Source organism: Elephas maximus, chromosome 11 (assembly GCF_024166365.1).
Source record: "Elephas maximus indicus isolate mEleMax1 chromosome 11, mEleMax1 primary haplotype, whole genome shotgun sequence".
Classification (NCBI taxonomy): domain Eukaryota; kingdom Metazoa; phylum Chordata; class Mammalia; order Proboscidea; family Elephantidae; genus Elephas; species Elephas maximus.
In genome coordinates this window covers 83,798,964-83,822,715 of record NC_064829.1, presented here as the reverse complement: position 1 = coordinate 83,822,715, position 23,752 = coordinate 83,798,964, and the positions used below count along the sequence as shown (strand labels likewise).

The 23,752-nt window shown below is 44.5% G+C and overlaps 1 protein-coding gene across 7 annotated transcripts in view; it reads left to right on the top strand.

The window, feature by feature from the left end:
• The first annotated feature begins 10,305 nt into the window (after window positions 1–10,305).
• Window positions 10,306–23,752, top strand: part of ZNF516 (zinc finger protein 516) — a 128,301-nt gene continuing 114,854 nt past the window's right edge. For 4 of the 7 annotated variants that reach the window (XM_049899977.1, XM_049899978.1, XM_049899976.1 and 1 more), the window contains exon 1: window positions 13,562–13,652. The gene's annotated coding sequence lies outside the window, so the exon portion shown is untranslated. Of the gene's footprint in view, window positions 10,325–12,057; window positions 12,388–13,561; window positions 13,667–23,752 lie in introns of those variants that run through there. The other 3 variants (XM_049899975.1, XM_049899974.1, XM_049899973.1) reach the window with 3 other exon arrangements.

Below are 23,752 nucleotides of genomic sequence, written 5' to 3'. Positions count from 1 at the left end.
ATAAATGGAGAAAAGATTGAAGTTGTCAAGGATTTCATTTTACTTGGATCCATAATCAACAGCCATGGAAGCGGCAGTGAAGAAATCAAAAGACGCATTGCATTGGGCAAATCTGCTGCAAAGGACCTCTTCAAAGTGTTGAAGAGCAAAGATGTCACCCTGAAGACTAAGGTGCGCCTGACTCAGCCCATGGTATTTTCAATGACATCATATGGAAGTGAAAGCTGGACATGAATAAGGAAGACCGAAGAAGAACTGACACCTTTGAATTGCGGTGTTGGCAAAGAATATTGAATATACCATGGACTGCCAAAAGAACGAACAAATCTGTCTTGGAAGAAGTACAACCAGAATGCTCCTTAGGAGCAAGGATGGTGAGACTGCGTCTTACATACTTTCGACATGTTGTCAGGAGGGATCAGTCCCTGGAGAAGGACATCATGCTTGGCAGAGTACAGGGTCAGCGGAAAAGAGGAGGTGGATTGACACAGTGGCTGCAACAACAAGCTTAAGCATAGCGACAATTGTAAGGATGGCTCAGGACCGGGCAGTGTTTCCTTCTGTTGTGCACAGAGTCGCTATGAGTCAGAAGCGACTCCAGGGCACCTAACAACAACAACAACAACAACCAGCAATGGAAGAGAGTTCCAGTTTCTCAGCATCCTCAACAACACGTGTTATTTTCTGATAACAGCCAGGGTGTGAGAGGAGCCCTGGTGGTGCAGTGGTTAAGTGCTCAGCTGCCCAACAAAATTTCAGTGGTTCAAACCCACCAGCTACTTCGGGGGAGAAAGATGTGGCAGTCTGTTTCTGTAAAGATTACAGCCTTGGGAATCCTATGGGGGCAGTTCTACTCTGTCCTATAGGGTCACGGTGAGTCAGAATCTACTCATTGACACACAACAACAACAACAGTGGGTGTAATGTGGTATCTTATTGTCGTTTTGTTTGCATTTCCCTAATGACTAATGTATATCTTCTTTGGTGAAAAGTCTATTCAGTGTAGATTATATATTTTACAAAGCTGCTTGAAATCCTTTGAGGAACTAGATGAAAACAATTTTCATAGAAATTCTCTCTCAATCTGTTAGTAGGTGTTCATGCATAAGTATGAAACTTGCATTATGTCCGCAGAAGACTAACAATACTAGGTGGTAAGTGATGAGTGTAACACACTTAAGTACAAACAACTCATAAACAGAACAAGAAGTGGAAACCAGAGTTTGTGACAAGTTCCTAAAAACTATTATTACGAGAAAATACAGATTTGGGTTTTGTCCTGGTGTTATGGATTAAAATGTGTTCCCCCAAAATATGTGTTTGTAAACCCTAACCCCTATACCTGCGGAGGAAACCCTGGTGCATAGTGGTTCAGAGCTACAGCTACTAACCAAAAGGTTGGTGGTTTGAATACACCAGGCACTCCTTGGAAACTCTATGGGGCAGTTCTACCCTGTCCTATAGGGTCGCTATGAGTCGGAATCGACTTCATGGCAAATAGCAACAACAACAACAAAGCATGTAATAAATACTACCTTTTTAATGAGCACTTAATCTAATGTCTGGCTTGGAATAACACACAGTAACTGTGAAATGAATGAATGAAGACACGGATTTGAAGAATTAGGATTTAAAAACTCTGGTAAGCTTTTGTAATTATGTGATTTGAATGAGGACTGCCTCTGAACTTGGAAAATATTTTAAGAAGTTCTTCAGTGTATAATATGTTCTAGCAGTCTAATATGATTTCCCCACATTTCTATTTATCAATCTTACCACAATGTTGCAATAAAAAAACAAAAGAACAGGAATGCGTGAGAGCCCATACTATTTACTGACTGTTAGAGATCAAACTATTTGTCTCATTGCAAAAGTTCCATTTTGGCCCCCAAATTTAGCCTAGTGTCATTGGTTTAACATTTATCTGAGGCACATGGATGCACCTTCATCCACTCTACAATGGAATGCCTGTTCAAGCCCGTTGTTCAAGCCCGTAGTTCAAGCCCGGCAGTGAGGCCCTAGAGATAAAACCATATATCTTTTTGTCGTTGTTTAGAATATAGACAGCAAAACATACGCCAATTCAACAGTTTCTACATGTACAATTCAGTGACACTGATTATATTCTTCAAGTTGTACAACCATTCTCACCCTCCTATTCTGAGTTTTCCCCCCTTATTAATGTAAGCTCCCTGCCGCTAAGTTTCCTATCTAATCTTTTGAATTGCTGTTGTCAATTTGATTCCATAATATTCAAAGAAGATATTTTTTACTAGTTAAGCTAAACTATTGTGGTTTTAAGAAGGCATCAGGGGATCCTTTTGGTTTAAGGTCTAAAGGTTATCTCAGGGCAGTAGTTTCAAGGGTTCATTCAACCTCCAGAAAGTCTGGAGTTCATGAGAATTTTAAGTTCTGTTCTGCCTTTTCCCCTCTTTGATCAGGATTCTTCTATAGACTCTTCGATCAAAATGTTCTGTAATTGTAGCCAGGCACCATCCAGTTCTTCTCGTCTCATGGCAAAGGAGGCAGTTGTTCATGGAGGCAATTAGCCACTCATTCCATTTCCTCCTTCTTTTCCTGACTCTCCTTCTTCCTCTGTTGCTCTAGGCGAAGAGAACCAATTGACCTGCCTTGGATGGCCGATAAATGTGTGTCTTAACTCAATCCCTGAAAAAATAAACTCTATTAACAAAAGGTTCCTTCTTGGAGCCAGGAAGCTTGGCGTTACTTTTCGAACTTGGTTACATTAATTAACCCATCTCAGGTGCCTGATATGTCAACTTCTCTGTTCCTTTTTATTGGCTTTAATTTTCTGATTTTTTTTTTTTTAATATACTTTAACATTATAAGCTACCTCCATTTTTTAAGGAAGTAGTTTGATTATAAGTCATAAATATGCATAATCTGGCTATAAGCATAAGTGAGCTTTGGAAAGAGTAGCCAGCGAGTGTTTAACTCAAATTCTGCCTTAGGTTCCCCATGGAGTTTCAGTCACAATGGTGCCTGTTTGCGAAGAAGGTGGGGCTTCTGGTCAGATCTCTTCTGAAGCTCACTAGGCAGGCAAAGACCAACAGACAACTAAAGAGATAATTTTAGATAAGAGAACAAACATTCTGAGGACTGAGGAAGGAGAATTTTTTGTTGTTGTTGCTATTGAAATTATAATCACTCTATTAATCAGCTTACTTGGCAAAGTTTTTATCTCCACTTATAACCTTTCTTTCTTTCTTTTTTTACTACTGTGGTAAAATATTGTTGTTAGTTGCCGTTGAGTCAATTCCGGCTCATGGTGACTCTATGTGTTATAGAGTAGAACTATGTTCCACAGGGTTTTCTTGGCTATAATTTTAACGGGAACAGATCACCAGGCCTTTTCTTTTGAGGTACTGCTGGGTGGGTTGGAACTGCCAACCAGATGAGCAGTCGAGTGCAAACTGTTTGTGCCACCTAACATAAAAGTTGGCATTTTAACCATTTTAAGTGTAAAATCCAGAGATGTTAATTATACTCACCACGTTGTGCAACCATCACCACTACCCATTTCCAAAGCTTTCTCATCACCCCAAACAGAAACTAAGTTCTCACAAAACATAAACTCCCTTCTCTACCATCCCCCCAGTCCCTGGTAACCACTAATCTACTTTCTTGGCATTTGCCTTTTCTAGATATTTCATGTAAGTGGGATCACACCATGTTTGTCCTTTTGTGTCTGGCTTCTTTCACTCAACATAATGTTTTCAAGGTTCATCCATGTGGTAGCATGTACCAGGACTTCATTTCTCTTTACAGCTGAATAAGTCTCCATTGTATGTATGTACTACGTCTTATCTACTCATCAGTTGATGGACCCTTGGGTTTTTCTACCTTTTGACCTTTGTGAATAGTGCTGCAGTGAACATTGGTATACAAGTATCACTTTGAGTGCTGGTTTCAATTCTTTTGGGCATATGCCTAGGAGTTGAATGGTTGGTCACAGGGCAATTCTATGTTTAACTTTTTCAGGATTGCGCGTTTTTTAAGGGAGGCAAAATTTTATCTATCCTTCTCATCAACAGGATATCTTGACTCTATAATCAGGACAACTATTCACCTACATTCTAACCACTTCTTTCCTTACTGTTTTGTTTCCAACACTACCCAACCTCTTAAATGCCAAATTCTGCTTTCCTTCAAACTGCATTGTGGGATGTGTCACATGAGACCCACACGAAGATCTCTGGTGTTTCTTCCCTGCTCAGTTTCATTACCAGTATACATAACCTGCCCATAGTGACACAGATAGAACTGGTTCCCTTATTTTATTTTCAGTTCTGCAAGGAAAGTTTGCCTGGACATGCACATGTAATCAGTTATGCATGGTGAAGCATAATGAGATTTGGGGCTGAGCAAGTCAGTGGTTTTGCTCTTGTATGAATGTTGGTGCTCACAGGTCAAAATCTACCTGGGAAGTAATTAACATTCTGTAGGATTATCAGAAAAGGAAATAAGAAAAACTGACCCTTCCCTTCCCTAACATGGGAAAACCTTCAATTGAGGCATCCTTATTGAATTTGTCTTTTTCTAAATGAATTCCTCTTTGCGTGGAGCCATTATGAACCACATCTGTGGAGTTCTCTATCAGCTATTCTGGAGCCAGCTGCTGCGGCGAGTGTTTCACTTTAGTTGAAATTAAGAACAGATTTGAGGGTCCTCTACCTGCTGTGAAGTCCTGATGTAGTTACCCAAAATGGCAAATGGAGAAAAAAGCCACAGCAATGACTTGAACTGCTAGCATGTTTGCAACAATACTTCCGTCTCAACTGGGAATCTACAAGAATTGTGTTGAGTCAACACTGTGATTTGTGAATGCCATCTTTGTCATTACCCAAAAATATGCACAACCAAAATCAGTAAAAGGATATCTGTGTTGCAATAAGAATAGTATACGGGTCATCATGGAATTTTTTTCTGAGTAGGAAAAAATAAAAAACAGATTGTTAAAAAAAGCTGATTCTGTGGGAAAGTTCTTAGGATTTCTGCTATGGGGGAAACGAGCAAGGCATTGTGTGTACCACACATGGTACATTCTACACTGAATCAGAAGTAATGCTCTGCTATGGTTAGGTCACATTAGGAGTAATTGTGTGTGTGTTTTGTAAGAAATGCTTATCACCTACTCCATTACTAAAGTATTCATCACCTTCAACAGAATTAAGATTTAAGAGACAGAACTGGAATAGTATCCTAAAACCAGATAAAAAATATTCTCAGTGAGCTTCAGGTTCAGGCAGTCGGCAACTATTTTGTGGAGAGTGCTATTTAAATACACTCACATTAAATGGACAACAGTGACCCTCAAACAAAGACCAAGAACTTGAAAGGGCAAAGAGTCTAAGTCAATGGTGGTAAAACAATATGGGCAGAGATAGGGAGAACGGTGACACAAAGTGAAGGATGTCACCATCGGTAATGGACTGTACATGTAAAAATTGTTGAAAGGGTTTATGTTTTGTTGTGTATATCTTCACCAAAAATTAAAATAAAGAAAGAAATGGAAAAAAATATATATAATCAGAATCTAGTAGTGTCACCCACGCAGGGGATTAAACAAACAAAAGAACCTGTTGCCATCGAGTCGATTATGACTCATAGAGACCCTACAGGACAGAGTAGAATTGCCCCGTAAGGTTTCCAAGGAACGGCTGGTGGATTCAAACTGCTGACCTTTTGATAAACAGCCGAGCTCTTAACTACTGTACCACCAGGGCTTCCACAGGGAATTACCAAAACCATACTAACCCCATTGCCGTCCATCCGATTCCTACTCATAGCAATCCTATAGGACAAAGTAGTACTGCCCTACAGGGTTTCCAAGGAACAGCTGGTGGATTTGAACTGCTGACCTTCTGGTTAGCAGCCGAACATTTCCGTGAGGGATTACTATATTGTTAATTCCATACAGATACTCAGCTGCTGACTATTGTCTTCCTCCCTATTCTAAGTACTACAGTGTATTCTTAGAGTTTTCAAGTTCTGTGAAAAAGACAGGCTTTAGGAAAGAAGAGTAAGTTAGGAAAAAAAAAAAAGTTAGGATTGCAGTAATATTCTGGGGACCATCTGTGATTAAATAGCCAATTTCCATTTATACATGAAATGGTTACCTATTTCAAACAATATCGAGGCAGTCAACAGCTGAATTACTCCTAAAACAGTCTTTACCTAGGAATACGTGTTGACAATTTAAAGTGAATTTATCTGTAATCTCCCGTGAAAGCTGTAAATTTCAGTTAGTTCAGTGAGTTAAAGATTACCCAGTGACTTAAGTGCATAATTCTTCTTTCTCAGATGTAATTTAGAAAATCTTAATAAAGTCATACAGAGATAAAATTAACATTAAGTATTGACAAATAAATAGTACACCGAACTGTCTAATCATAGCAGTTAAATTTTTGTGCATGCATAATTCATAGATATTTTTTGGTTCATCTTGCATTTTATGCTGTAGTATAGAGGGTTTCACTTCCAGCTTTCACAGACAGGGCCTTTTGGTGGGGGGTTCTTTTTGTTTGTTTGTTTTTTATTCTTAGCTACCCTTTAATGGAACGTCTCAAGAATCTTATCTGAACTTCCACCAACCATGTGGGTAGCCTAAGTTATGCAGACCAGCCATTGCACACTGTTTCATCAAAATGCCAATCTCCTTAGCTCGAGAAAGCGGGGGCCTCAAATGCTAAGTGAATAATTCTTTAGGTAATAAAAAAAAGCAAAGGAAAATAAGTGTTTCCTTCTACAACTACTTCACTTGCCAGAATTGTTGCAGGTATAAAATTATAAATAACCACATATGGATTCATTCAGTCATTAATGTCATTGACTTTTCTCCACTCAAATATTGTAATTTACCTAAAGAATTCAAAATTGGAGAAACTTTCCTGGGGAATTTCAGGTGTTTATATGATGGTGCAGAAACGCACCCTCAGCCATTAAAAAAACAAACCAAACAAAAACCCATTGATGTTGAGTTGATTTTGACTCATAGCAGCCCTATAGTGGTCACTTTAAAGGTATGAAAACAAAAGGTTGAAATTTTGGTAGTACTAAATATAGTTATAGCTCAACTCCTAACCAAAAGGATTCGAATCCACCTGCTTGCTCCTCGCAAATTCTATGGGGCAGTCCTACTCTGTCCTATAGGTTCGGTATAAGTTGGAATCGACTTGATGGCAATGGGTTTTTAAAAATATGGTTATAGGAATAGTATGGGAACTCTTATGAAATATTTTGTTTTTATGATTTTTTTTTTCTGGAATAAACCAACAGAAAAACAGCTCTATTAATAGCACATCAACAAATGAACAATGACCGGTGGCTTTGTGTACAACTACAGTAAACATTTTAACCACCGTGAAGGGAATTCTTACAGGTCACAAAAAGATACTGGCCTCCAGGCTGCCAGTTTCTAGGTCTGCCACACTAGGTTTGCCCATTTACCAAATTAAGTTTTCCAATTTGCATGCGTTGCAGAGAAATGTGGAGAAAGGAAATATTTTAAAAGCACAATGTTGTTGTAGAACAGGCAGAACCCTGAGTGAATTCCCATGTGGGTGCCTTAGAAAGGACCCTGAACAGGCCAGAGAAGGAAAGATCGTCATGAAAATCACAATTTTATGTGAAGGAGTTTGGAAGGTTTGCTCGCCATTCTGTTCCTTGATCTAACCTGCTGATTTTCAACACATGGAAATTATGAGTGCAATTCTGTAGTTTTAAATAGACCCAAGAATGCAGAAAACAGTGCAGACATTACCATCCATCAAATCCATTCCAACACACTACAAAAATACTAATGAAATTTAAAGAATGCAAATGTTAACCTCTTTGTCTTACATATACATGCAATTATATAAATATTTATACACAACATTTATGTCTATGTAATTAGTTGATTTGTGGGATACTTTTATTTGTGCATTATTATTTGTGTAGCAATGCACTCTGTGCATTCCAATACTTTTCTTCTGTGAAACAGACTTAGCTTTGTTAAGAATACATCGCACTTTGGCACTCATGCTGCAACGAGCAACAATTGGCAGTGACCTTTAACATGCTTGCTATCCAAGTTAGTGCAGATCATTAATCACACGGTGCTTATATATGGGCCCTATGTCCTTCACCGTGAAGTTTCTCACCCTCTTCTCCTTGACTGTTTTTCTCACTCCCCATTCTTCCCTCCATACACACCATATGCACATATGCATGTGCACATATACATCATCCACACATGCACACACGGATCATGCACCCACACACACCACACACATACACGCACACATACACACTTGCACACATGCACACACACTCATGCACACATTTCACACACTTGTCCACATTCACACACATGCATACGCATGCAACACTCACCATGTACACACATGCACACATGCACTCTCACACACATGCACTCCCCCACAAGAACACGTGCATTCACGTGCACACACACCACGCACACACTCACATATGCATGCATTCACACAGGCGTGAGGGTGTGCACACACACACATACACATACACATACACACATCATGCACGCATGCAGAAAAGCCTATGTAGCTGAGGCTCAGCTTGGCCAGAGCCCCTTCCTCCGGAGCTGATATGTAGCGGTTCGCGTTGTACATGCCACAAGTTGGAGAAAGTGGCAAGCTAAATCAGCAATGAACGCTAGGCACAGAGATGCCACAGCCAAAGGTAGCAGCCTGGGCTGCAGCGCTGATCCTCAACAGGGCCATTTGGGGTTGTCTTTGACGGAATCCATCTCCACTTCGGAGCTATCAAGAGGAAAGAAGAATATGGCCAAGAACCTGGAAGGAGAACCTAGGATTACCCCCCAAAAGGCCACGCACCTCCCTTAGAGTACGTCGTAGCTGATAGAAGGTCCCTCCCTCTGACCCTGCCCCTCCTCCTCCTCTCTTCTCCTCCTCCTTTAGCCCCCACTCCCTTCCGTGCCTCCCCTCCTCCTTCTACACCCCTTCTCCATTTACCATGAAAGCTTTTCTGGGTTTAAATTAGAATTTCCATTCTCAGATTCAACTTATTGCAACTAACTACGGCCGACGTAGAGCAGTTTGGGTGAAGAAATCGAGTTAAAAAAACAATTAGAGTTGAACTTTACAAGGATAAAAGTAAAAAAAAAACAACAGCGAAAATCGTTTCTTAAATTATCCTATGGCAGAATCGTTGTCTTTCCAGCGGGTTCCTTTGATCTTGACAGAGGACTTTAAGGTATTGATACAGTCCACTTGAATACACTCATAAACATGCTACCAGGAAGTTAAATAACATACACACACCAAACCCTTTTCCATACACACGCGTCTGGGGCAACTGCAAGGATATCCATAGTGAACTTCATGTTCGAGGCTTAGTGCTCAAGCGCTCAGGTGCCTAACTCAGCTGCAAAAGCGTCCCTAACGCATCTGCACGGAAGGACACGTGTGTGTCCGCGGTGTGTAGCAGCTTGCAGTAAACGCATCTGCGGCAGCCTTAGGCACTGGAAAGGAGAGACAAGCAGCCGATCGGCCGTGATTCAGTGCCATTAGTGGACTCATTATCTGTCCATGAGTCATTCCGAGCCTCCCGACTTTCCCGCAGTGGGGCAGAACTTTGTGCTGAGGAGACAATAGTAGATAGTGTGTGCGTTTCGCATAGGGCAGACCATTTCTCACCCTGGGGGAAGACTCCCGCCCGCGCGTTGAGACCGGGGCAGCGCAGCCCCTTGGCCCAAAGCAGCCCCTCGAGCCGGGCCCGGGGCCTGGGTCCCCGCGGGGCGGTCGCGTCCGGGGAGCGCGCGGGGGCCCAGGGCGGGGCGCGGGGCCACCCGGGGGCCGCGCGCTCTCCCGCTTCCCCGGGCCCGAGTGGAGCCGGCTCTGCCAGCGAGCGCAGGGCTCTCCCCTTGCCGCACGGCTCACCTTCAGCTCGGTTGTGCGCGCTGCGTCCCCGCGCCACCTCCCTCAGAGGTAGGGCTGAGCCGGCGCCGCAGCGCAGGGGCGGGGCGGGGGTCCCGGGGGCGCCGGGGAAGGCGGGCTAGGGCTTCGGGCGCCGGAGGGGGCTCTGCCGCCCCAGCGCGCTGCGAGTCCGCTGCGCAATGCCGGGCGCGGGAACTTCGGACAGCGGGGAGCCGGCGAGGTGTGTTACCGCAGTGGAGGGTGGGGTGCAGGCGACCTGGCGCAGGGAGGCTTGGCTTTGTACCTTGGGCCCTGGCAGCGCCGGCGGAGGAGCTCAGCGCCCTCCAGCCACTAGGAGACAAAGAGCAAATTGCCCGACTTTAAAGTCAGCGCGCCGGCTAACGAAGGTGGGTGCTGGGCTGCGGGCCAGAGCGGCCCTGCGGTTATTGCGGGTGGGCGGAGGGGAACGATGGGGGCTTGGCTCCGCTCAGCCGCTGGTGCCCAGTGTGCTGGTCTCCGGGTACTCCCCGCCCATCAGCTGGGAGCTCTGGAGTGATTCTTGCTTTAAAAAAGTGGGGCTTCTCCAGGGAAGTTTGGGCAGGGGCGCGGTGGGCAGGCTGCCAGGGCCTGGAGGTATGGGCCTGGCCAGGGGTTCCCGGAGAGGCGAACAGCCTCGCTGGGTCCGGGTGGGGTGGGGGGAGTTCTTGATCGCTATTTGTGCCCACAGATAGAAAAGAATGCATGGGGGTGGGGTGGGGCGAGGGGAGTGTGTGCATGTGTGTGTGTGGGGGGGGCGTCTTCTGTGCCCTTTCCCGGGAGAACAGTTACGATCATGACGTCGATCAAGCAGCTAAGCCGAGTCTTAGAGAAACTTTGTATGAATGAGTTTGTTAAAAGCCATCCAACCGGGGTGGTTAAGACCTGCGGTTTGTGGGGGCAGGTCGGTGAGCAGTGACAATCTGCCGTTGTTTGCTAGAACTGGCAAACCTCTGCAATTCGGGCCCGGAAAGCCCCGGCGGTTTAACCGAGAAGTGCAGACCTATGAGCAGGCATCACGGATCATCCGCGTTAAAGCGCTCCCGCAGTAGCGAGCATCCTCCGGGGCGGCAATGCTGTATGTCTGCATCTCACGCACATCACCCTGTTCATGGGCAGGCGAGGGTCTGGACGTGCAAAGACCAGCGGGCTCGGCCCTCCTCTGAAATCTCTGCATGCTGTGCCTTATTTAATCCAGATGCACAGAAAGCCATTTGCTGCCTTTTTGTTGGTTTACATTTTCTGAAAAGGCGACTGGTGTAACCTGTGGAATTGGAAACGCAAATAAAAGCCTGTGGGAGTTGAGGCAGAACAAATCAGCATTTATTAAGTGAAAAAGATTTAATGTCTTTGAAATCATTTCAGGGGAAAAACTGGAGGTGGGGTGGGGAGGGATTTTCAAGGGAGTGGATTGTGACGTCAAGTCTTTTTGGAAAAGACGTTATTTTTAAGGTCTGAGACGCGGCTCTGCTGAGTGTTTACAGGAAAAACAGATTACAAGCTTAACATCTGTTAACACCACCGTTTATCTCCAGCCAAAAATAGGTCAGTTCTTTCTTAAGGAAGCGCGATTGCTGGCGCAAGATTAAATAATGAAATTAAAATAATGAGTTCATACATTAGGGACTGGCGTTTGTAATCATTTGCCTTGTGAGAAACATTTTTTAATTTGGAAATCACGGAAGGTCAGAGTCCCTTTTGGGGGCTGAGAACAACTCTTCCCCCTGCGGCCGCCTTCCCAAGGCCCCTTCTCAGTACTCCGAGCTCTTCACCGCCCCCACTCGGGTTTCTAATTTCCCTTTTCATCCAGGGTGAAAGTACAAAATACATTTAAGTGGGCATCGTCTGACGCCCCTCTCGCTAAAGAAGGCAAACTCTTGCAGCCGCGCAGATGGCTAACTTTCAGAGCTCGGCTGTTTTACCATTAAATGGCATTAAATGGAACGGTTGAGAAAAAAAAAAAAAAGGAAACAGCGTTTGCAAAGTCGCCCTGAGCTGTGTCTCGCGGCCCCTGGGTGTGAGTGACGGTCCTGCTGGCCAATCCGCAGCTGCGCCCTCCATCTCGGAGGTAATTTGGGGTGTGCGTGCGTGTGTGTGTGTGTGCGCGTGTGTGTGTGTGCGCGCGTGTGTGTGTGTGTGCGCGCGCGCGCGCGCGCGGGGCTGCGCCCAGGCGGCTCCACACTGTTGAATCCACCCAGCCCGCAATCCGCAGGCTTCGGGATCGACATGGACATGTGGCGTAGAAGCGGACCCGCTTTCACTCGTCCCTCGGTATAGATGGGCGATCTGCGGGGCAAATGGAGCCCCTGCCGCTTATGAGTGTCCTCCCGGGGAGAACTGGCACGCAGGCGCTTCCAGATTCAAGCCGAAACCTGCAGAAAGGGAAGCCGAGAGGAGGGATGTGATTACGCTTCCCAGCCGAGGGAACTGAGATGTAAGGCTCCATCCGTTTCCACGCCCACTCGGCTGGCGCGCCTCCCTGGTGGGGAGCCGGGGGATGGGGTGCGCTCTCCCGCGCAGCCAGGTGGCTAGGATCGAGGACTAGCTTCCGCACGGTCTGTGTTTTGGAAGTGAACTTCGCAAGACAGTGCGAGACCATGACTCTTCAAACTTCAGATATTATTTTCACTTTGGAAGTGGACGGTCGGTCCATGGCACATTCTAGAACGTAAAATACTCAGGGTCAGTTACAAAGAAAGTTCTGCTGCCCCCCGCCCGCTTTAAGTCCCGGCTCTGCGCTGGCGTCCTGAGTAACTAGTTGGCCCGGAATACCGGCCCTGATGGCGGCTCCCGTGCGCGGGGTCGGAGAGGGTGCGGAGCCGACCCATAGCATCGCGCGCTCTCGCCTCGCATCCAGAAGGTCGTGTGTCCTGGGGATGCCGGTGCTGTTGTGGGTTTTGTTCTTCGCCCTGGGAGTGGTGATGCAATGGGCGAGTTACGGACCAGCGTGTCTCCTGTTAAGGCCCAGGGACCCCTCCCGGGCCGGTGGGGGTCAAGCCCGTGGCGGATCTTTGCGGTTCCCTCTTGCACAGGACGTAACCTAGCCAAGAGGGGACGCACCTCCACCCGGTGTGCGGTTCCGCGCCTCCACTCTCCGCCCCAAACCCGAGGTGGGCTCGACTCTAGTCACCCCCCCCCGCTCCTGGATTGCGGTGAGCTCGTGGTGCGGAGAGTGGGCAGCCGTGGGAAGGTGTCACTTCATTAAATTGTCCTGTTTCGGAGACGCGGGGCGCTGGGGGCAGACCACGAGGCGTGATTTGGGGCGAGGGGGGCAGATTGGGAGGATTTACCTGCCCGCCCTCGCTCCGGGTCCCCGCCCACCCTGCCCCCTTCCCGGAGCTCCCACTGCTGGGCATCCTATCCTCCGACCCACCCCCGGCGCCCCTCTGGCCGGCCCCCCATGTCCCTTCCCACAGGCCTGGGTCAGCCCCGCCCCCTCCCCGTGGCTCCTCCCCTTCCCCCTCCTCTGTTTTCCTCCCTCCCCCTCCCCTTCCCGCCCCATCCCCGGGCGGCGGCGGCGGAGGCTTGTTGCTGGCTGGCGGGGGGCGGGCCTTGGAAGGGGCGGGGGCGGGGGCCCGCTCGGCCGTGCAGTTGTCGCCCCTCCCCGCCCCCGCCCCGCCCGCGGAGGGGGGACGTCACTCGGCCGGCCTGAAACCCAAGAAGTGAAAGGGACGAGGAGTCCGCACCGCCAACTTCGCGGTAACAAAGGCGGGGTCCGTGCGGGGCGGGGGGAGGGTGAAGGAAGGGAGAGATGGGGGGCCCGGGCGGGGGGCGCAGCGTGGTCTGGGCCCGCGCAGCGGAGGCAGGTAATCGCTTTCTATTTTAAACTTCACTTTGTTCCGGCGGAGCGGGGGTGCAGAGGCGTGGCTCGGGCACTTCCATGGGTGTACACACCTGAAGGGGGCCCGGCCCCGGCCCCGGCCCCCTTCCCAGGCACCGGGCAGGGGTCCATGTCTTGGTAGTCAGCTCCCAAGCCTCGCCTACAACCAGGCCAGCTGCAGTGTGGGTGCCCGTCGAAACCAGATGTGTTTCTGGGCGTGGGGCAGAGCCCTCGGTGCGTAACAAAGGCCGGGATGTGCGGGGACCCTCCCCGGCCCTCACTGCGCCGCACTAAGCGCCCGCAGCCCAGGCATAAAGCCCATCCCGAGGGTACCGCGCGCAGGGAGTGAACTTTGTTCAGGACGGGGATCCTGGGATTGCATGGCCCCGTGCTTCTGCCATTCTGTCTCCAATGTTGATTAGAGACGATTGAAAAATTGTTAGATGTACGTTCACCATATGGCCGTGTAATAAATGCGATTAAAATATTGACCAGAACAGAACAAGGGTAGGAGTCCTCCAACACAATCTTTTCCAGACTGTTTTTTAAAAACTCTCCTATTAATGTGCTCGTGGTATTTTGGCCGATCTGAGGTACCAGGCATTCGTGATATCTGATAGAATACTCCACTACTATTTTTTTTTTTTTTTTTAAAAAAGCTCACTTTATCCTTGGTTTGTTGCTGCTTCATTTTCTCTTACATTCTTTGAGTGTGGCATCAAAATAGCTGTGTTGTTTATCTGTTCACATCCCAGCTAGAATTTAATACACCCCACTTGGTTACTGAGTAGAATCAGAGAGGTGACCCCCCCCTCTTAGCGAAATTGAGGGCTGAAGTTGAGCAGGGACCCCACCTGTGGTGCATCCGTGTGAGAGTTGGGTTACTCCTGGGAGGAGGACATCTTTGAGTTCACCAGAGTAACCACCCTGGCCATCTTGAAAGGCGTTGGAGTAAGATGAGCTCTCTGCAACTAGCTAGATGTTAAGAATCCCTTGTATTTTGGTGATTGAATTAGAATTTGGATGTGTTAAAATACTTACAAACATATCATGATCCATGTTTTTCTTAGTGTATGACTAGGACTTTGTTTTCTTAAATTTGCTAATTTGACTGTACTGAGGCTGTCAGAGCACATTAACATTCTAGAAAAATAGTAATCCCCGGGGATCTGTAATTAGGCCAACCAAGAGGAATGGACTGCCTTTCTAAAACTAAACAAAACGCCAAAGTAGCCTGCGAGGTGAGTACAGTACCCAACAATGGATAGAAAGAGTTTGGAGTTTTGCTTATTTTAATTTCTGAAGGTTTTGTTTATCAGAATAATCATTCAGAATTTCTTAATATACTGAAATGTACTAGAACAAGAACTTTAACTTTGGCTTCCCCCCCGCCCCCGCAAAAAAAAAACAAAAAAAATCAAACCCATTGCCAGTCCAGTCAGTCCATTCCAAGTTATAATAAGCCTATAGGACAGGGCAGAATTGCCTGACAGAGTTTCCAAAGCTGTAACCTTTACGGAAGCAGACTGCCACATCTTTCTCCTGAGGAGTGGCTGGTGGGTTTGAACCGCCAACCATTTGGTTAGCAGCTGAACACTTAACCACTTTGCCACCAGGGCTACTTAATTTTGGCACAGGTAACTGGTATTAATTTGCATCCCCAGTGTTAATCTCTTCGTTCTTTGTAAATAATCTTTCAAGTTGACTGGCCGACTCATTTTGAGTTTTCCAGGGACTCTCCAGTCCTGCGTTTGTAACTTTATAAGGTGTTGTCCAGACACCCAGATTGAGTGACTTGAGGGAGAGCTGCTTTGGAAAACAGATCACAATGTTAAAAGCACTTTGTGTTCCCACTTCCATAAATTAAACTTTAACGTTGTTTACCTTACTTGCTCCTACATGGACATCTGAGTTTTCTAAGTGAAGCGTTTGATGCAGAGATCCTCACCAATAGTTATGTGAAAAAGAAATGGAGACTTCTTTCCAGAATACTTTAAAGTGAAGTATACTCTAACAGATGGTTTTCAGCCTTACCAAGTAGGGCAAATGAACAATGTAACCTAGGAATTTGGTATATTTTAGTCACAGATTGTTCTGGAAAAGCCAGCGCTCAGTTTATTGGGTTGTTGTGGATTTTTATTTATTCATTTTCCAGGATACCTATTGGTCTTATTCATAATTTACCAGAAGGAATCTTTTAGAAGGAATTTCGTGGGAGTGGCTGAGTGCTAACTCAAGGTTGTGTGTAGAGTTTGAACTGCATTATACCTTAATGGCACAGAAATAGGAAACTGAAATATAAGCTGATTATGTTCGGCAGGAAGGAGCTTGTCTGAACGTGTGCACTCAACTTTTTATAATATGCTTGTTCGAATTTTCAAAACATTAGGCTATTTTGTTTTTTATTCCATTTTAAACTTGGGAGAAAAAGCGTGTGTTCGTTAACTAAAAGTGGCATTTTGCTTATCAAGTAACTGGATTTCTAACTGAATAAGGCCTGACTATTAAACGTGTAGAGGAAAGAAATTCCTCATTGGTTTTTCATGGCCAAATTTCTTTGGACATCTCTGAACTTTCTCTGCGATAGACGTGGATTTAAGCGTAAGTATTATAACTAATGGAAGAAAGGAGGAGGGGAGAGCAAAAAGTTAAATATATTTGATTCAGTGTTTGCATTTATACATATTTGAATTTAGAAGTAACATTACTTTTTCAAAAGTAGGCATCTTACATGTTGTGAATGTTTATACATTTCAGGACTCGGATAAAACTATGATGAACACAGTATGTTCTTTCAAAACAATGCATCTCTTTGCTGCCCTAATGCCTCCTCAAAAGTCCTAGAAGTTGTGGGAAAATTTTAATTATGTCCATTAAGTCTCCTCTTCCTGAATGTGGTCCCAGGACCGCCCCCCCCCCCCCCAGGGTCTTCCCTAACTCATTGGCACATGTGACTGTATTCACATTGTTCCCTGACTGGCATCCGGCGAATAGACCTTCCCTTGGCTTGCTCACCATTTGACACCTTTGACCTTCCTTTCAAGAATTGTGGATGTCTTAGCAGGAAGAATTAATTTCATGACTGTGTTTATGGCTCAGAGCCTTGAGAGGGAGCCTTAGTCTGTTGTTAGGAAACCGAATCTCGTTTGGATTTACATTTTCCAGTGTATTGCTTCTGTTACTGGGTGTTCAGTCAGGACGTGGATTTGCTCCAACGAGGTGGTGGTAGAACACTCCTCCAGCTGTGGTTTGGAGATGGGTAGTTAACCTAGAGATTCTAGGTGGCTGGTGGAAGTAGGCCTACAGGCGTTTGGGAAGTTATTTGGCTGTTGTTGAGTGTTGTGGCTGTTGTTGGGGTGCTGTGTTTGGCTTTGAGCTCACTGGTAGTATGAGCTAACTGGTATGACCGTGACCCCCTTCTCCCTCCTCTCCTGCCCCTGGTGCTTTCTTACCCCTGACCTTTCCATCCCAGTGGCCAAAAGTCTAGTGGCAGCAGCAGCCCATATGAAGGGCTTGAATGTGTGCAGATCACAGAAGGGACAGCGATTTTCAGATCCCAGCCTGGGCCTTGGTTCTGTCTGCTCCCAGGAACCAGTGAGGGTGGGGGTGGGGAGGCCTGCTGACGTTGACAGAAGGGTGACCTCTGCCCTCAGCGAGTTAAGATCACTAACTCTACTTCTACCACCAGAGAGGGGATGGGTGAGGACGTGATTTATTGAGGGGGGGGGGAATCTCTTTATCAGTGGACCCTAGCTAAGGATATCTTAACATTTTTAGGAATATTGGCAAGTTGGCACAAGGAATCACATCAACAGTGCATATTCATGAGGAATTTGTTAACAAAATAAACCTTATGGGAAGAGTAAAGTAATTGTTTCCTATGAATTGGACATGTCTCATGCAATTCTTTAAAAAAAGCATCTTTCTTTTAAAATCTCCTTGGGAAGAGGACTGTTTTGGGGGTGTGGCTTAAATCGCTGTAGGGAGAATACATTTACAGGGGCTGTAGATGCATCCTTTATGTTTTCAATCTGTGTTCTCTGCAGAGGTACATTAAGCGTATGTTTTGGATGGATTGGTGGAAACAGCAGTTGCAACTGTCCGTTTTGTGTATTCTTTATCCCCTCATCTGGCTGCACCCGTCTCAACAGCTGAAGCCTTTCTTTCCAAAGCGAGAGCTGTCATATTTATGCCCAGAAGGAAATGTTTTCCAGCGCCATACATTTGAATTGTAAAGGAGTGTGCTTTTATGGCTCTCAACATTCCTTAAAAGTAGTTTTTTTGGGGGGGTAGGGTGGGGGGAGGGACCTGGCATTTACTCTTCAATTCAAATGGTACTGAAAATTACAAAGCGTGAGTAATTATGAATGCCACTATTTTTAGAAAGCAAACGTGTAAATATATGTAAGGAGTAGAACAATGCACAGGAGAATGGCAAAAGTAAATCACGTAAAAACCAATTGCATCAGGTTTAGATACATTACATTGTACGTTTCTTTTCTTTCTCTTCCTGTCTTGTTTTTGGGGTCAGGAATTTAATCAAGCCATGACGTTCTCAAAAATTATGTCGAGATATGTATTATATATGATTGTGAAATTCAGACAGTCCCTCCACTGCTTGAGTGGTGAAAATAGGGTGAGATAGGAATATATTTTGTTATTTTCCCGACAGAATTAATCTGGTATGTTTTATTCCTTCACAAACAGGTAGACTTGTCTCTCACGGTTTCGTGCACTGCAGGGAATTGCTGATGTCAGCTCAGCCTCCTGGATACAGCTGTCCTGTTTTTTTTTTTTTTTGCTCATTTAGAAGATGGTGTGCATAGACGAACATGTGGTGTCAGCTTTCAGAACAACTTAAAGGGGCACTTTTGAAAATCAAGGCTCTCTGTTAAAATTTGGTAATTTGTCCTCAGGTCTCAGAATTTACATTTTTTCGGCCTGATCATTTTTTAACACTTAAAAAAACAAAAAAAACAACAAAAAAAAAAACCCCTCTAATCTGCGCTTCTTACCATGTGAAAGAAACCATGTGAAAGACAGAGACATTTGTTTAGGAATTTTTGTTCTTTGTTTCAGAAAGGGCAACATGTGTCTGTCTCCGCCATCTGGTACTATTTAACCTATATTGCATGAGCTGACTAGGAACTGTGTTTAGGCATTGATTTATTTCAGCATTTGAGAATGTTCTTTGAAATTTAGTACAGTAAACGATGCCTTGAACTGGGCAGGCGAGCTGTTTGTGGCTTTAGCAGTTTTGTTGTTCAGTTGGTATTTTAAGGGCCAGGAACTAGTTTCACTTTTTTTCTTGAGATGATTTTTGTGGGAACTAGTTTGACATTAAAAATTGAGGCATTGAGTTTATTCAGCAAAACTCATTATGGGGCTGAATGGGGGTAGTTAAAACTTCTGCAGGCTCCAAATAAGGTAGCGTTGGGTTGGCCAAAAAGGGTCATGCAGTGTCTCATTCCTAATTATTCCCGTGATTTTAACCTAGATCTATTTTTTTTTTTTTCTTTTAAAGACTGAGCTTTTTTTTTTTTTTTTAATGGATAGATGAATCACCAAACAGAGGGACAGTCCTATCTCATAGTTTCCCTACATTCTTGTGGTTCTACTCTGGAATTATCTGCCAGCAGAACTGTGATGTTTTGCTTTAAGGATTTCTTTTGTTTACACGAGCTGGTTTTGAATTTTTGGACAGACCTGTATTTAATTCACAAAGATCGCTTCTTATGCCGTGGCCTGGGAATTCATTAATGTCGACCATCGTGGATGGAATTTCCTTCCATTCTTAACATCTTGTATGGCTGCGGAGTTGCCCCCCTAAAGCTAATCCATCTCTAGATATCTCTCTCTGGTTAAATCCATCTCATTAGCTTTAATCATACTGTTCTTCTTGTTTTAAGGAAAGAAGGAAACAAATTTATACTCATTTATATGCATACCTCCAAAGAAAAGCATATTGGGTTGGAAAGGTGGGCCTGGTTCTCTCTCGTGGAATTTGAGCTTGGAAGTGAATGCGTCTGTGGTGTTGCATAACTTATATTGACATTATCAGTGACATGAAGAGAACGTCTTTATGCTACTTTGAAAAAAATCATCATTCACGTTGATAATCATATTCCCACCAGATTTAGATTAATCATATCAAAGCTTTCCACGTCTTTAGCATGACCATTAGCATAATGATGATAATTTGTCCCTTTTGAGTAACACCAAGCATCATTTAAATTAGTGTTATTGTGATGAGCAGGGTACACCCCAGGTGTTAAAGTGGCTTCCTTATTTCAAAAGTGGTTTCTTATTTTTTGAAATAAGACATGAGGAAGAGGATCACATTTCTAGAACCGCTTAAAAAACATAACTCTTGATAAGTAAATTTCTAATGGCCTGTAAAACTACTTGCTGTATCAGTCTAAACTTGGGGACAATTCTGTACGGAATCCAGGGGGACTAGGGGTTTAGTGGTAGGATTAAAATTAGCCTCCATAAACTACCCTGGTGACAGAAAGGCAGACTCTGTTAATGATTTCATTGGAAAATTGGCTTATCAGTTATTTTCTAGGTTGATTAAAGATTATGAATTGCTCGGAAGTTTAGAAAAGTCAGGTCAATTTTCCTAATATGTACACATTTTTAAGTGTCTTTACTTATTGGTTAAAAAGAAGTTAACTGCTGTTAGAATTTGGGATTTTATATGCATAGAGACTATTTACAATCCATTTTTCTTGTTTAGCTGTAAATGTTAAGGTGGCAGTTTAGAGTGTGTATTTTATGCCATCATTAAATTAGGTCTTCCAACTGTCCAAGGGAATATTAGACCATTTTAGAAAGTGCATTAAATCTTTTGGGCCACAAAGGCACCGTTTAGATGCACAGAAAGTGGTAGTTTAACCAAACAGTGTCATCTTGCTCAGAAGGAGGGTTATTGTGGCTCGTTAGTCCAGACTATGGTTTTTATTTACAGTTGGGAGAGTTAAGTCGGTTTGATATGATGCCCATGAAAAAAAGCATTTACTTGCATGATGATTTACATTTCCTTGTATATATACATTTTTTATATTTGGGCTTATTTTAGAAGGTTCACACTGAGAATCAAATGTGTTATGACTGGCAGAAATGGTAGGTGACTCTTAGGTGAATCCTGACACATTCCAGATACTGAAATGTAGAAAGATCTAGTAACGTGGGTGAGGCCACCAAGATGGAAGAGCTCAGACCCATGCTTCTTGACTCTGAGTTGCATCTTCATTCCAATATGCCACGCTGAGTGCACAAAGTAAGGTGGAAGTCCACTTCCCTAATGGCCTTGGGAAAACTCTGTCATGCTGACCTGGAGAACGAACGGTCAGTCATTTTGGACAGTTTCAGCGAGCTCACTTCTGTTTCACTTCGTCATGATGCTGGGATCTTAGTTCAAGGAGGAGAAAAATGCTGACCAGGTTTTTACCTCTCTCAAAAGGGATGTCAGGTTAGTGTGAGAACTTGACTTGTCACTATACTGCCCACTGCTGCATTGCAGAACTAGGCCTGGGGGGGAAGCCAGAAAGCCCACTCTCCAAAGTCCAGGCACCTTTTTTGCAGACTCCCAGCATGTGGGTACCAGAATGGAGATTTTCTTGGGAAAACCCAGTGGAACCCTCAATACAAATACCAACTTTACCAAAAAAAAACAAAAACAAAAAAAACCCAAAAAACCAAACCCACTGCCATAGAGTCGATTCCAACTCCTAGTGACCCTGTAGGACAGAGTAGAACTGCCCCATAGAGTTTCCAAGGAGCACCTGGTGGATTTGAACTGCCGACCTCTTGGTTAGCAGCCGTAACACTTAACCACTACGCTACCAGGGTTTCCACCAACTTTAATAAGAGGGTAAATCCAGAAAGTAAATGATCAGCATGTGATAGAAAGTCCCAAGGGCAAAAGTCACCCAAAAATCTTCGGGCGAGGAGGCAGGAGAGTCAGGGATGATTTTGAGAGCAGCCTTTCATCATTGTCGTCTTATTTCAGTCACATATAATAGCGTGTGGGAGGGACGGAGGAGAGCCAGCCTCCCTGCATAAGTCAGTTCCCCCAGTGAATGGAGCCCATGGTGTGATGACCTAAAGACGCTGGAGAGAAGATGGGTTTGGGAGGAAGCTCCCAACAGGAGTAGGTCGAAATGGAGACTGGTCTACAAGTTTTGGGGACTTTTTATAAGCAGCATCTTTGGTGCAGGCAGTTGAGATGCCAGCTAAGAAAAGAAGCAGTTGGGGAGAGGAGCAAGCCCGGCGAGGTTTCTCTCTGAAGGTAATCAGGAGTGGTGGCAGAACAACCTTGACAACACAACCCCAGTGGACTGCTGGTGTGTATCTTGTCTGTTCCTGGTTGCTATATGGATGCTTACGGATTATTAACTAGCACATGGAGAAGGCTCCAGTTCCTCTGCCTGCTCCCAGTAAAATCGGGAGCTGGGCCAGGGCACAATGAGTTGGGGTTTTTTTTTTCCCTTGGGCAAGAGCCATTTAGGAAACTTAGCTCCCCTGCATTCTCAATGTGAGCAAAGGCAGCCAGCATTCTAGGTTTTCTCTTAAGGGGAAGAATCGGTAAATTAAGACCCGCATTTAGAATGTATTTTCCTTTTTCTGAAGAAGATAACACTAGCTACTTTTTGATTTACCTAAACCTATATTCGAGGTCACTTTGTAGCTTTTCTAGATGATTCTCAAAATATGTTTTAACTGGTGTAAACTAAGAATTGGACCGACTGATTTAAATCAGTTAATGGCTTTAAGGACTTCATGCTGGATGCCCTCCTGTGAAAGAGACTCTTTCTAGGCTTGTTTGCGTGCCTGTACTGGAAATGTTATTATTTGTATGTCGGCAGTAACAGTTTGTTTATACCCATCTCGTTCCATCAAGGTCATGAGATACATTTCAGGTCACACATTCAATATATAGCAAAATACAAATAAAAAGAAGAGGGATGTAGAATAAAAGGTCATGATAAGGGGAAATATAAAACCCCATATGCAGGTCTTAGGGTGCTGTCCAGTTGGTATGTCTGAATCACCATTGAGATTCTGAGTTTTCGGGTAACTAAAAAAGTGAAATGTGGCCTTTTTTCAATGTGTTGAAATGACTGTAAGGACAAACATATCAATTCTGCAGTGAAAGGAAAGCTTTTTTTTTTATTTTTAATTTTAAGCAGTTAGCACTTAAACTTTTCACGTTGATTTTTATATAGGCTATGTATTTTTTTTGGAAACCCTGGTGGCGCAGTGGTTAAATGCTACAGCTGCTAACCAAAAGGTCGGCAGTTTGAATCTGCCAGGTGCTCCTTGGAAACTCTATGGGGCAGTTCTACTCTGTCTATAGGGTCACTATGGGTCGGAATCGACTCGACAGCAGTGGATTTTTTATGTATTTTTTATATGGACAGTGCCGTCAATAGCACTCTTCAGGTAAATGCCATAATGGCTTTGGAAGGGCTTCTCCTTTGATACAAAAAGCCAACGGCTGAAGAGCAAAATACCACACATGGAAAGATATTTTTTGTTACCATGACAATGTAATCCCAATATACGCATGTCCGTGCCTCTGTAGAGCAGCGAGGGTATTGGACTTTGTTGCTTCCTGTTATGTTAGTAGAAGCTTTATTTTTGTTGCTAATGATTGTTACAAACTTGAATCAGATTCGGTAAATGCCTGAATGACCAGGCCCCCAAATAAACAGCTGGGTAACTGCTCTGTTAAGGCCCATTTCCTTTTAGCAAACACTTATCAAGGGCTTGCTGTGAACGGGCGTTTTTCTAAGTTCCTTATATATATTATTTAATATTCATAACAGTTTTCATAATATTTGGTATGTCTGAGTCCATTGTTATGGCTGTTGTGTCCCTCCATCTCATTAAGGGTTTCCCTCATTTTTGCTGACCCTCTGCTTTACCAGCATGTCCTTTTCTAGTGATTGGTCTTTCCTGATAATGTGTCCAA